Source organism: Pan paniscus, chromosome 4, assembly GCF_029289425.2.
Source record: "Pan paniscus chromosome 4, NHGRI_mPanPan1-v2.0_pri, whole genome shotgun sequence".
In the NCBI taxonomy this organism is placed as follows: domain Eukaryota; kingdom Metazoa; phylum Chordata; class Mammalia; order Primates; family Hominidae; genus Pan; species Pan paniscus.
In genome coordinates, this window is record NC_073253.2 from 109,783,934 (window position 1) to 109,799,036 (window position 15,103).

The window sequence follows — 15,103 nt, forward strand, 5'->3', positions numbered from 1 at the left end:
TTTGAAAATTTGCCCTAGATTTATATTTGTCAAAGAACTATAAAGAACTTATCTCTAGTTTTATGTTTATACACATTTAGGTAACATTAAAAGGATAATAATTACTTCAATACTGATGGTAATTTAAAAATTCAGTCCCTACTCAAATTTGAGAAATACTGCAGTAAACCATTAGCATCTCACAAATCTTATCCTAGAGCACTTCTGGCTTGGATCATAAAGAGACATCACTATTGTAACACAAAAATAATTTATTATTTAAATCAAATGCTTCAGTTTTATTTACAAACTGGTCCAACTTCATGGCAAATGTTCATTTAACTCTGTGACATAACATATATCATTTAATCCAAGAGCTAAGCCTAAGATATAGACATTCTCTCCCTCTTACAGATTAGAAAAGACATTTAGGAGGGCTAATGCCCATGGTCCTTTTTTGGTAAGTGACCCAGGCACGATCAAATCCAGTCAATTCTAAAGCCCATTCATTCAATAGCCATGCTGTATTTTCTCGACTCTTAAACTTTCATATAAATTATTTACTCATTCTTGCTTCTTCTCTCACCCGTGCCGAATTGACCAACCAAACAAGCAACTGGTATCTAACTTTGATATTTCTTCAGTGAGATGGTTCCTATTAGTACCTTCTTCATTTTCCCATAGCCTCCAACCTGCCTAACTCAGGCCATGACATTTTCCCAGCCTACTGTAAGTCTCCTCAATATTCTGCATATCCCAGTATCTTCTCATCTGAGACACATTGGTTCAAGCCCCAGACTCTGCAGGGTGAGTGTGTTGCAGGATGCACCTTGAAAACCTGCCCATAGAATCAACCACAAATTTTTGGCATAGCTCAAAATGTTCTTGGTACTTTACCACTTGGTGTGTCCTAGTGTTAAACCTATAATTTTCCAGTTTGATGCATTTTCCCATTGGGTAACTTCAGGTCCTAAACCATTTCCTTCAGGGATCCTTCCCCAGCTTCCTAGTCCTCTCTGGAGGATCTGTATATGTGAGAGTCTTGTGCCAACTGCTGTTTGCCTTGATGCCACCACTACTTTGCTTTCCTCTTCAACCACATAAAGTATCACTGATCTTTTTCTTAGATTATTGTGGGTTGTTTTATAACAGTTGCCCTCTTTACCACTAACAGGAGCTATTGAAGTGACTAGGAAATACGAACTTCTACACTATTATTCTCCTAGAGGAGTCACTTTATAGGGTTTTGTAGGTTAAAAGTTTGGCAATCCTCTCCTTTCCACAGATACAAAGCTTTGAGGTCTCAGATGTGTCACTCCAATCTGAGTCCTAGGCCCTTATACTGAGTCTAATGCCTCATGCCTAATTTCTTACTGTTTGGAAGTTTTTCTTCCAGAGGATCTGCAGTTTATTTTTACAATTTAGTTTCTTTATGGCCTCTCCAACCCCTTTACTAGGCACATTTACATAGGTCAACCCTCGGTATACACAGTACACTTTCCCACAAAATTCCACAAAGCTCTTAAATCCTCAAGCAAATCAGCAGATTCTGGGGTGTGTATTGGCTAACAAAACACACCCTAAATGCATCTAAGTCTCCACTCCCATCCAGATAGGACCATGCTTATATGCTAGTTAAGGCCTGCCATGACTTCACCCCAAATATTGCCCTTCATGTTGTTTCCTTTGCTTTCACTTAATGTATTCCCTGGGATTCCCTTTTTCTTCCCTAATCATGCTGTTAGAATCCTACCTGTCCTCTGGGGCTCAGCTCAAATGCAAATTCCGACGTAGCCTTCCCCACTAATCTCAGCTGAAAATGAAGGCTTCTTTCTCTGGGCTCTCGGACTGCTTCCATGGCTCTCACCTTGGGGCTTAACATACCTTGCCTTCTGCTTCAGGTGACAATGGACAAGACCTCTTCTTCATAAACAGAGAAGAGTGTTGTGTTTTTCTGGGCATTGCTCAAAAATTCAAAGCATATTGAATTATACATGTTATATGCCCATTAGTATTTATTAATTGAACAGAAATTTATTGGCCTTGAAGTTAGTATCCTAGCAAGGATCGTTGGTCCCAATTAGAAGAAAAATCTCATTGTCTCCTGTCAGTCTCTTGAGTTCTTAGTGTTCTCCTGATGGCATCTTGAGCAGTTAGTTGATCCTCACTTAGAAAGCCCGATCCGGAGGTCCTGCTGCTTGGAGCCTACCAGCAGCCTGAACCACACTGCGGCTGAGCTCCAGAGATATTTGCTTTCAAACACTTAACATTTGCTTTGTGTTACCCTTTTATTAGGAAGATTAAAATTGAAAGGGAAGCAAGTGAGGCAGGGCTTTCTTCTTTTCTTTCTGCAAGAACAGCTTGTTTCCATGACATTTATACAGTGAGCTTTTTCTAAATGACAAGCAGATTGTTAGATGTTATTTTCTATTTCTTTGCTTCGGGTCTTCACTTTGTGGGTGTAATGTAAGAGAGACAGCCTCACTAGGAGGGTGACTGTCAGGTATTCTGATTCCAGGGGTGGATTAGGTAGGGGTTTGTTGAATACTTTCTTTTGGGGTTGCTATAGCAGCAGCCTAACATATTCTGGCTAGAAGTTGTAAGATGTATCAGTGTTATTTTTTTTACATGGAGTAACATTTCTACAGATATAAGTGTCTGCTCTTTTTAGTTCTCCTAGTGAAGAAAGCTGAATGCTCACAGAAGCCATCTATGGTGGCAGAAGGAAGTTGTGAGTACCAAGACTGAGATGAAATGGCTGAATTTAGGCTTGCATCAGGGCTTGTCATCTGCAGAAGAGAAGTCAGCCTCTGAGGGATCTAATCATAAATCTGCTTACCCAGGCTGCTGATCATGACGCTGTGACTAATGAAAGAAGAAAGCATCAGGCCCTCCAACACTGAACCCAGCCATGCTCCATCTGAAAAGTCAGTATCACCTCATAGCCGCTCACTTTGTACAGGATACAAATTGCTTTAACCCATATTATCTCTCAAAAAGAACTCCAAGGAGACAGGCTTCATTCTGTATCAGAAGTCTTTCCTTTAACCAGGTCTCACCCTTTACCATGCTCTCTCGTCATACTCATTGTTATTTTCTTGATTTAGGCCTCATGGGTGCCTACATGGATTTTTTCAACATGTCTCTGAGTTCTAGGCATCAAATCTTCTCTCCTTGCTCTCCCAAGAGTAATAAATTACCCTAAAAACCAAACCTTATTATGTCACTCCATCTAATAGAAGAACTCATTTCTTCCCTACTGCCTACAAGATAAACACCAAACTTGTAAGATCAATATAGAAAGCTCTTCACATTTAATTCCAAAAGTGCTCTCTCCCTTCGCTTCCCACTGACTCTGCTAGCTGCCTCTGCACTACACCCCCAAGCATCCTAGCCTGGATTTCTCTATCTTCCTCAAACACACTAAGCATGAAATTATCACTGTCAGAGGTTGAGAGGCAGAAAAGGCTCTTGATAAAATCCAATATCCACTCATGTTAAAAACTCTCAATAAACTAGGTATTGAAGGAACATACCTCAAAATAACAAGAGCCACCTATGACAAACCCACAGCCAACATCATACTGAATGGTCAAAAGCTGAAAGCATTCCCTTTGAAAACCAGCACAAGACAAAGATTCCCTCTCTCACCACTCCTATTCAACACAGTGTTTGAAGTTCTGCCCAAGGTAATCAGGCAAGAGGAAGAAATAAAGAGCATTCAAATAGGAAGAGAGGAAGTCAAACTATCCCTACTTGTAGATAACTTTCCTAGAAAACCTAGAAAACCCCATAGCCTCAACCCAAAAGCTTCTTAGGCTAATAAATAACTTCAGTAAAGTCTCAGCATATAAAATCAATGTACAAAAATCAGTAGCATTCCTGTAAACCAATGATAGTCAAGATGAGAGCCAAATCACGAACAAACTCCCATTCACAATTGCCACAAAAAAGAAAAGAATAAAATGTTTAGGAACACAGCTAACTAGGGAGGTGAAAGATCTCTCCAAGGATAATTACAAAACACTGTTCAAGTAAATCAGACATGGCACAAACAAATGGAAAAACATTCCATGCTCATGGATAAGAAGAATCAATATAATTAAAGTAGCCATACGGCCCAAAGCAATTTATAGATTCAATGTCATTCCTATTAAACTACCACTGACATTTCTTAAAGGACTAGAGAAAAGTATTTTATAATTCATGTGGAACCAAAAATGGGCCCCATTAGCCAAGGCAATCCTAAGAAAAAAGAACAAAGCTGGAGGCATCATGCTACCTGACTTCAAAATATACTACAGGGCTATATTAACCAAAACAGCATGGTACTGGTACAAAAGCAGACACAGAGACTAATGGAACAGAATAGAGAACCCAGAAATAAGACTGTATACCTACAACCATCAGATTTCTGACAAACCAGATGAAAACAAGCAATGGTGAAATAATTCCCTATTTATGATTATTAATAATAATAAATGGTGCTGGAATAACTGATTATAGGCAAAAGATTGAAACTGGACACCTTCCTTATACCATATACAAAAATTAACTCAAGAGGGATTAAAGACTTAAATGTAAAACCCCAAACTATAAAAACCCTGGAAGAACAACCTAGGCAATACCATCCTGGACAGAGGAACAGGAAAAGATTTAATGATTAAGACACCAAAAGCAATTGCAACAAAAGCAAAAAGTGACAAATGGGATATAATTAAGGTAAAGAGCTTCTGCAAAGCAAAAGAGAGTATCAACAGAGTGAACAGACAACCTACAGAATGGGTGAAAATTTTTGCAAATTACGCATCTAACAAAGATCTAATATCCAGTATCTATAAGGAACTTAAACAAATTTACAAGAAAAAAAAGAAAACTAACCCAATTTGGGCAAAGGACATGAACAGACACTTTTCAAAAGAAGACACACATGTGACCAACAATCATCTGAAAAAAAAGCCAACATCACTGATCATTAAAGAAATGCAAATCAAACCACAATGAGATATGCCAGTCAGAATGGCTATTATTAAAAATCCAAAAAAATAACAGATGCCAGTGAGATTGTGGAGAAAAAGGAACACTTACACACTGTCAGTGGGTGTATAAATTAGTTCAACAATTGTGAAAGACAGTGTGGCTGTTCCTCAAAGAGCTACAAACAGAAATAACCATTCAGCCCAGTAATCCCATTACTGGATATATACGCAAAGGAACAAAAATTGTGCTATCATAAAGACACATGCACACATAAATTCACTGCAGCACTATTCACAATAACAAAGACATGGAATCAACCTAAATGCCCATCAATAGTAGACTGGATAAAGAAAATGTGGTACATATACACTATAGAATACTATGCAGCCATAAAAAAGAATGAGATCATGTCCTATGCAAGAATGGAGCCATTATGCTTAGCAAATTAAAATAGGAACAGAAAACCAAATACTGCATGCTCTCACTTATAAGTGGGAGCTAAATAATGAGAACACATGGATGCATAGAGAGGAACAACACACACTGGGGCCTTTTCGAGGGTGCAGGATAGGAGGAGGGAGAGGATCAGAACAGATAACTAATGAGTACTAGGCTTAATACCTGGGTGATGAAATAAATTGTACAAACAAATCCCCATGGTACAAGTTTACCTATACAGCAAACCTGTACATGTATCACTGAACTTAAAAGTCAAGAAAAAGACAGTAGAATCTTATTTTACCTCAAAATATTTGTTTGTTTGATCAGAATAGTTTTAAATAATTTAAATAGCTTTAAACAGGCACATGTTCTCCAACTTGCCACAGGGCCCTTTAATATTCTTCCTACCCCCTTTCACTTTGCATATTTATATCACTTGTCTACCCCTAAAGGCATTTGAATTTATGCTTCTTGAACAAAAACTACACTTCCTTTCTGGTAATAACATCTGCATCTTGTGTTATCTAGAACAAATATCACTACTAATTCAAAACACATTATGGTTTACCCGGAAAGAGTGTTGCTCCATTTTCTCTCCCACAATCTGTTCTTTCATCTACAATAACATTAATGAGACACTGATAATTATGTTTATAATATGTCTCTTTACCCAATCATATTGCTGGATTCCTCAGGAGAAGTCAGTCTACAAATTTCTATAAGCATACTGTCTATCAGGGAGCTGAGCTGGGTAAAAATTTGTTGCAAAAATGATCACTGTTTTACAGGTGACAAAGCAGTTTCAAGTTGGTTAAGCATATTCAGTGGCATAGATTTTGTAAGGAGCAACACCACAAGTTGAGTCCTGGTGTTGTAAGACCAGTATTTTCACAGATCCCCACACTACCAGGGTTTCAGAAGCAAAAGGCCCATCATTCCTTTGTTCCAGCAACCTTATTCACTGCATGTAGCTGAGTCCTTGTATCACAGAGCTACTGGAGCTGAACATCAGTTAACTCCACGTGACCTTTGTGGTGGAGACAACAGCAATGAAATATAAACGTACTCTCCCTCACCTTCTAAGTAGGATCGTGTAAACAATTTGGCCTGGGTTCATTGTTGTACTTCCAAGGGCAATGGAGAGAAATGAAGAGGCAAGCCCCAAGAATGGGTAGATGGTTCTAAGAAAAGAACTAGGGGCACCTGGAGAAGAAAATATTCGGGCGTGAAGAAATAAAAGGTTAGGAGGGGAAAAGGGGAAACAGAATCCACTGTGTCACATGGGACTTGGTGAGGAGCATGGCTCAAGAGAATTTTTAAGAAATTTTGCTGTATGTGGAGCTGTTTAATTTTCTGCCTCATTCCTCCCCTGGAGAAGACCTTCTTGTAGAAAACTCCATGAATCTTCCAAACCGTGGGAGTCAGGTCTGTGTTTGTTTATGTTGTGTTCATGTATTGCAGTGTTATGTTATGTAAAGGAACAGCAGAAAGGCTCAGGATCATTTGGTAGCATATTTACTTATTTTCATTTTCAATCAAACTTAAGAATTATTGTATCATATTAAAGCAGAGGCCCAGAGAAGCCACTTGATTTGTTGAGTTGCTTTCAAACCAGAGAAGTCACACTTTTTTTTTCAGGGGTTAAACTAGAGCCCCATGAAAATAAAGAGAAAGGAGTAAGATCCTCCAAGATGTAAGAAATACATTATAAACAAGGTGATTTAAAGAAAAAAATCTTTGAGTGGAAGTTGAAAATTTCAGCCATGAAGAAGTTGCTCTTCTGTATTGTGGAATTTATAACCCATATTTCATCATCGCCTTACATCCATTCCCCTCAATCAAAAGGAAAAGCAAATTATGTAGATAATAAAACTCTTCACTGATACACTGAACTATTTGTTCTACCAGCTTTCTCCAGTCCATCCATTTTTGAATCAAGTTAAGCTCATAGCAGAGACATATTGATACCAATGTTTTTTTAAACCTCTCATTTGTTAAGTGATTTTCTTCCTTTTTTCTTTTTTGAGACAGAATCTCACTCTGTTGCCCAGGTTGGAGTGCAGTGGCAGAACAGTGGCTCATTGCAACCTGTGTCTCCTGGGTTCAAGCGATTGTCCTGCTTCAGCCTCCCGAGTAGCTGGGATTACAGGCATGCCCTACCATGCCCAGTTACTTTTCGTGTTTTTAGTAGAGATGGGGTTTCATCATGTTGGCCGGGCTTGTCTCTAACTCCCGACCTCAAGTGATCTGCCCACCTAGGCCTCCCAAAGTGTTCGGATTACAGGCATGAGCAACCACACCTGGCTAATTTTCTTCTTTTAAACATTACAGACCATAGCATGGCTGTGTAAAGAAGAAATATTTTCCCACTGTAACTGAAATAATGTGTTCAAAGAGGTAAGGAGAAATACTCTAAGGAAGACAAGTACCCTCTGAAAGGTAGGAAATGACCAAACATTTGAATCAGTCATGAACTAGTTGAAGGTATATTATGGTATGTATACATTTAAGGATAGTGGTCTAAAGTATTCAGCCGTGTGTTCATTGTTATCTGTGTATGACTTCCTCCATCTCTGCCATCAACTGTGTGACTGCTCAGGGCATTCAACCTTTTGAGTCCCTAACTTTGCCAATATACTATGTTCATGCCTTGGAAGAGTCAATATTGTGTTGAGATATTAATTCTTTCTAAATTGTACTATAGATGTAATGCTATCCTATTAAAATCCCAGCAAGTATTTCTATAGAAATTGACCCGTTGATTAAAAAATGTGAATGGAAATGCAAAGGACCTAGTATAACCAAAATGACCTTGAAAAGAAAGAACAGAGCTAGAGGAATCAAACTGCCTGATTTCAAGGATTAATTGTAATTGGGATATTGGCATAATTATATATTAAACAAAGAACAGAACATAGCTTACAAATATATATCAATAAAATATATAAATACTCAGCGAGAACATTTATACTGTATATGTGTATGTGTACATCCATGAACATGCACCATGATAAATAAGAAAAGAATAATTTCTCAAAAACTGGGGCTGAACAATATCTATATTTAAAAAGCAAAACTGACCCTTCCCTAATGCCATATATAATAATTAACTAGATATTGATTATATGCCAAAACATAAGAAATAGAACTTCATAGTTCTATTTCTAGAAGAAAATATAGTGTAAAATCTTTCTGACCTTGTGGTAGGCAAAGATTTCACAGACCGGACATGAAAGGCTTGAATCACACAATTAAAAAATTGATAGAGTGGGTTTTATCAGTTTCTGGCACTCCAAAGACACTATTAATAAAATGAAAAGACAAGTCACAGATTAGGTGGGATTATATCATATATACATATACATTATATATAATACTAAATAAAATATATAAAGTAATAAAATTATTTTGAAAAACATATTGATATTAAAACGTTAGACATGGACTTATCAAATAACCCAGAAGTTCCATTGTTAAATGTTTACCCAAGAAAGTTGAAAGCAATACATTGATATTTGGTATATTAACAACATATTACTTAGCAAGAAAAAGAAATGAACTATACACATGTGGATGAATCTAAAAATTACTAGGCTTAGCAATAGAAGCCAGCCACAAGAGAGTTCATATTGTAACTCCATTTATATAAGGAAAAATTAATCCATAGTGATAAAATTAAACAGTGGTTGCCTGGGGCGAGGGGAAAGGAGAGGAATTGGCTGCAAAGGGGTAAGAAAGAAACTTCTTGGGTGACAGAAATTTTCTATGTTTTGATTGAGATGGTGGTTACATGGGTATATTTATGTGTCAACTTATAGAACTATACACTTAAAATTGGTGTATTTTACTGCATACAAATTTTAATTTATTAAATTTTATGTTTAAAAATGTAGCCACACTGAATTTCAATCCAGTGAAACACAGGAAATAAACTTATCACTCCTAGCCTTTCAGTCTTAAAAGTGAGTGGACTGTGTCTTACACATCCTTGAATTCACTGTTAGTACCACTCAATGGATATTTGAGCCAGACTCATTCTTAACTCAAAGGTATTTCAGAGCAGCTGCCCTTTACTTTTATGGTGTTAAATGATGCTGGAGGAACTAGGGTACTAGTTTTTAGTTTTCCAAAATGCCATGGAGATTTGTAGGTCAAAGATGTTTTTTTCTTTTCTTTTTAATATATATATCTTTTTATTATACTTTAAGTTCTAGGGTACATGTGCACAACATGCAGGTTAGTTACATATGTATACATGCGCCATGTTGGTGTGCTGCACCCATTAACTCGTCATTTACAATGGGTATGTCTCCTAATGCTATCCCTCCCCCCTCTCCCCACCCCACAACAGGCCCTGGTGTGTGATGTTCCCACCCTGTGTCCAAGTATTCTCATTGTTCAATTCCCACCTATGAGTGAGAACATGCAGTGTTCGGTTTTTTGTCCTTGTGATAGTTTGCTGAGAATGATGGTTTCCAGCTTCATCCATGTCCCTACAAAGGACATGAACTCATCACTTTTTATGGCTGCATAATATTCCATGGTGTATATGTGCCACATTTTCTTAATCCAGTCTATCATTGTTGGACATTTGGGTTGGTTCCAAGTCTTTCCTATTGTGAATAGTGCCGCAATAAACATACGCGTGCATGTGTTTTTATAGTAGCATGATTTATATTCCTTCAGGTATATACCCAGTAATAGGATGGCTGGGTCAAATGGTATTTCTAGTTGTAGCTCCCTGAGGAATTGCCACACTGTTTCCACAACGGTTGAACTAGCTTACAGTCCCACCAACAGTGTAAAAGTGTTCCTATTACTCCACATCCTCTCCAGCACCTGTTGTTTCCTGACTTTTTAATGATCGCCATTCTAACTGGTGTGAGATGATATCTCATTGTGGTTTTGATTTGCATTTCTCTGATGGCCAGTGATGATGAGCATTTTTTCATGTGTCTGTTGGCTGCATAAATATCTTCTTTTGAGAAGTGTCTGTTCATATCCTTTGCCCACTTTTTGATGGGGTTGTTTGTTTTTTTCTTGTAAATTTGTTTGTGTTCTTTGTAGATTCTGGATATTAGCCCTTTGTCAGATGAGTAGCTTGCAAAAATTTTCTCCCATTCTGTAGGTTGCCTGTTCACTCTGATGGTAGTTTCTTTTGCTGTGCAGAAGCTCTTGAGTTTAATTAGACCCCATTTGTCAATTTTAGCTTTTGTTGCCATTGCTTTTGGTGTTATAGACATGAAGACCTTGCCCATGCCTATGTCCTGAATGGTAATGCCTAGGTATTCTTCTAGGGATTTTATGGTTTTAGGTCTAACATTTAAGTCTTTGATCCATCTTGAATTAATTTTTGTATAAGGTGTAAGGAAGGGATCCAGTTTCAGCTTTCTACATATGGCTAGTCAGTTTTCCCAGCACCGTTTTTTAAATAGGGAATCTTTTCCCCATTTCTTGTTTTTCTCAGGTTTGTCAAAGATCAGATAATTGTAGATGTGTGGTATTATTTCTGAGGGCTCTGTTCTTTTGCATTGGTCTATATCTCTGCTTTGGTACCAGTACCATGCTGTTTTGGTTACTGTAGCCTTGTAGTATAGTTTGAAGTCAGGAAGTGTGATGCCTCCAGGTTTGTTCTTTTGGCTTAGGATTGACTTGGCAATGTGGGCTCTTTTTTGGTTCCATATGAACTCTAAAGTAGTTTTTTCCAATTCTGTGAAGAAAGTCATTGGTAGCTTGATGGGGATGGCATTGAATCTGTAAATTACCTTGGGCAGTATGGCCATTTTCACAATATTGATTCTTCCTATCCATGAGCATGGAATGTTCTTCCATTTGTTTGTGTCGTCTTTTATTTCGTTGAGCAGTGGTTTGTAGTTCTCCTTGAAGAGGTCCTTCACATACCTTGTAAGTTGGATTCCTAGGTATTTTATTCTCTTTAAAGCAATTGTGAATGGGAGTTCACTCACGATTTGGCTCTCTGTTTGTCTGTTATTGGTGTATAAGAATGCTTGTGATTTTTGCACACTGATTTTGCATCCTGAGACATTGCTGAAGTTGCTTATCAGCTCACGGAGATTTTGGGCTAAGACGATGGGGTTTTCTAGATATAAAATCATGTTATCTGCAAACAGGGACAATTTGACTTCCTCTTTTCCTAACTGAATACCCTTTATTTCCTTCTCCTGCCCGATTGCCCTGGCCAGAACTTCCAACACTGTGTTGAATAGGAGTGGTGAGAGAGGGCATCCCTGTCTTATGCTAGTTTTCAAAAGGAATGCTTCCAGTTTTTGCCCATTCAGTATGATATTGGCTGTGGGTGTGTCATAAATAGCTCTTATTATTTTGAGATACCTCCCATCAATACCTAATTTATTGAGAGTTTTTAGCATGAAGGGTTGTTGAATTTTGTCAAAGGCCTTTTCTGGATCTGTTGAGATAATCATGTGGTTTTTGTCTTTGTTTCTGTCTATATGCTGGATTACGTTTATTGATTTGTGTATGTTGAACCAGACTTTCATCCCAGGGATGAAGCCCACATTATCATGGTAGATGAGCTCTTTGATGTGCTGCTGGATTCGGGTTTGCCAGTATTTTATTGAGGATTTTTGCATCAATGTTCATCAGGGATATGGGTCTAAAATTCCCTTTTTTGTGTGTGTGTCTGTGCCAGGCTTTGGTATCAGGATGATGCTGGCCTCATAAAATGAGTTAGGGAGGATTCCCTCTTTTTCTATTGATTGGAATAGTTTCAGAAGGAATGGTACCAGCTCCTCCTTGTACCTCTGGTAGAATTCGGCTGTGAATCTGTCTGTTCCCTGGACTTTTTTTGGTTGGTAACCTATTAATTATTGCCTGAATTTCAGAGTCTGTTATTGGTCTATTCAGAGATTCAGCTTCTTCCTGGTTTAGTCTTGGGAAGGTGTATGTGTCGAGGAATTTATCCATTTCTTCTAGATTTTCTAGTTTATTTGTGTAGAGGTGTTTATATTATTCTCTGATGGTAGTTTGTATTTGTGTGGGATCAGTGGTGATATCCCCTTTATCATTTTTATTGCATCTATTTGATTCTTCTGTCTTTTCTTGTTTATTAGTCTCGCTAGCAGTCTATCAATTTTGTTGATCCTTTCAAAAAACCAGCTCCTAGATTCATGGATTTTTTGAAGGGTTTTTTGTGTCTCTATTTCCTTCAGTTCTGCTCTGATCTTAGTTATTTCTTGCCTTCTGCTAGCTTTTGAATGTGTTTGCTCTTGCTTCTCTAGTTCTTTAATTGTGATGTTACTGTGTCAATTTTAGATCTTTCCTGCTTTCTCTTGTGGGCATTTAGTGCTAGAAATTTCCCTCTACACACTGCTTTAAATGTGTCCCAGAGATTCTGGTATGTTGTGTCTTTGTTCTCATTGGTTTCAAATAACATCTGTATTTCTGCCTTCATTTCGTTATGTACCCAGTAGTCATTCAGGAGCAGGTTGTTCAGTTTCCATGTAGTTGAGAGGTTTTGAGTGAATTTCTCAATCCTGAGTTCTAGTTTGATTGCACTGTGGTATGAGAGACTGTTTGTTATAATTTCTGTTCTTCTACATTTGCTGAGGAGTTCTTTACTTCCAACTATGTGGTCAATTTTGGGATAAGTGTAGTGTGGTGCTGAGAAGAATGTATATTCTGTTGATTTGGGGTGGAGAGTTCTGTAGATTTCTATTAGGTCCACTTGGTGCAGAGATGAATTCAATTCCTGGATATCCTTGTTAACTTTCTGTCTCATTGATCTGTCTAATGTTGACAGTGGGGTGTTAAAGTCTCCCATTATTGTTGTGTGGAAGTTTAAGTCTCTTTGTAAGTCTCTAAGGACTTGCTTTATGAATCTGGGTGCTCCTGTATTGGGTGCACATATATTTAGGATAGTTAGCTCTTCTTGTTGAATTGATCCCTTTACCATTATGTAATGGCCTTCTTTGTCTCTTTTGATTTTTGTTGGTTTAAAGTCTGTTTTATCCGAGACTAGGATTGCAACCCCTGCCTTTTTTGTTTCCCATTTGCTTGGTAGATCTTCCTCCATCCTTTATTTTGAGCCTATGTGTGTCTCTGCATGTGAGATGGGTTTCCCGAATACAGCACACTGATGGGTCTTGACTCTTTATCCAATTTGCCAGTCTGTGTCTTTTAATTGGAGCACTTAGCCCATTTACATTTAAGGTTAATATTGTTATGTGTGAATTTGATCCTGTCGTTATGATGTTAACTGGTTATTTTGCTTGTTAGTTGATGCAGTTTCTTCCTAGCATCAATGGTCTTTACAATTTGGAATGTTTTTGCAGTGGCTAGTACCAATTGTTCCTTTCCATGTTGAGTGCTTCCTTCAGGAGTTCTTGTAGGGAAGGCCTGGTGGTGACAAAATCTCTCAGCATTTGTTTGTCTGTAAAGTATTTTATTTCTCCTTCATTTATGAAGCTTAGTTTGGCTGGGTATGAAATTCTGGGTTGAAAATTATTTTCTTTAAGAATGTTAAATATTGGTCCCCACTGTCTTCTGGCTTATAGAGTTTCTGCAGAGAGATCAGCTGTTAGTCTGATGGGCTTCCCTTTGTTGGTATCCCGACCTTTCTCTCTGGCTGCACTTAACATTTTTTCCTTCATTTCAACTTTGGTGAATCTGACAATCATGTGTCTTGGAGTTGGTCTTCTCAAGGAGTATCTTTGTGGTGTTCTCTGTATTTCCTGAATTTGAATGTTGGCCTGTCTTGCTACGCTGGGGATGTTCTCCTGAACAATATCCTGAAGAATGTTTTCCAACTTGGTTCCATTCTCCCTGTCACTTTCAGGTACACCAGTCAGATGTAGATTTGGTCTTTTCACATAGTCCCATATTTCTTGGAGGCTTTGTTCCTTGATTTTTATTCTTTTTTCTCTAAACTTCTCTTCTTGCTTCATTTCATTGATTTGATCTTCAATCACTGATACCCTTTCTTCCAGTTGATCGAATTGATTACTGAAGCATGTGCATTTGTCACATAGTTCTCGTGCCATGGTTTTCAGCTCCATCAGGTCCTTTAAGGACTTCTCTGCATTGGTTATTCTAGTTAGCCATTTGTCTAGTCTTTTTTCAAGGTTTTTAACTTCTTTGTGATGGGTTCGAACTTCCTCCTTTAGCTTGGAGAAGTTTGATTATCTGAAGCCTTCTTCTCTCAACTCTTCAAAGTCATTCTCTATCCAGCTTTGTTCCATTGCAGGTGAGGAGCTGCATTCCTTTGGAAGAGAAGAGGTGCTCTGATTTTTAGAATTTTCAGTTTTTCTGTTCTTTTTTTCCCCCCATCTTTGTGGTTTTATCTACCTTTGGTCTTTGATGATGGTGACATACAGATGGGGTTTTGGTGTGGATGTCCTTTCTGTTTGTTAGTTTTCCTTTTAACAGTCAGGACCCTCAGCTGCAGGTCTGTTGGAGTTTGCTGGAGGTCCACTCCAGACGCTGTTTGCCTGGGTATCAGCAGCGGAGGCTGCAGAACAGTGAATATTGCTGAAAAGTAAATGTTGCTGTCCAATCGTTCCTCTGGAGGTTTCGTCTCAGAGGGGTACCTGGCCGTGTGAGGTGTGAGTCTGCCCCTACTGGGGATGCCTCCCAGATAGGCTACTCAGGGGTCAGGGACCCACTTGAGGAGGCAGTCTGTCCATTCTCAGATCTCACACTCTGTGCTGGGAGAACCACTACTCTC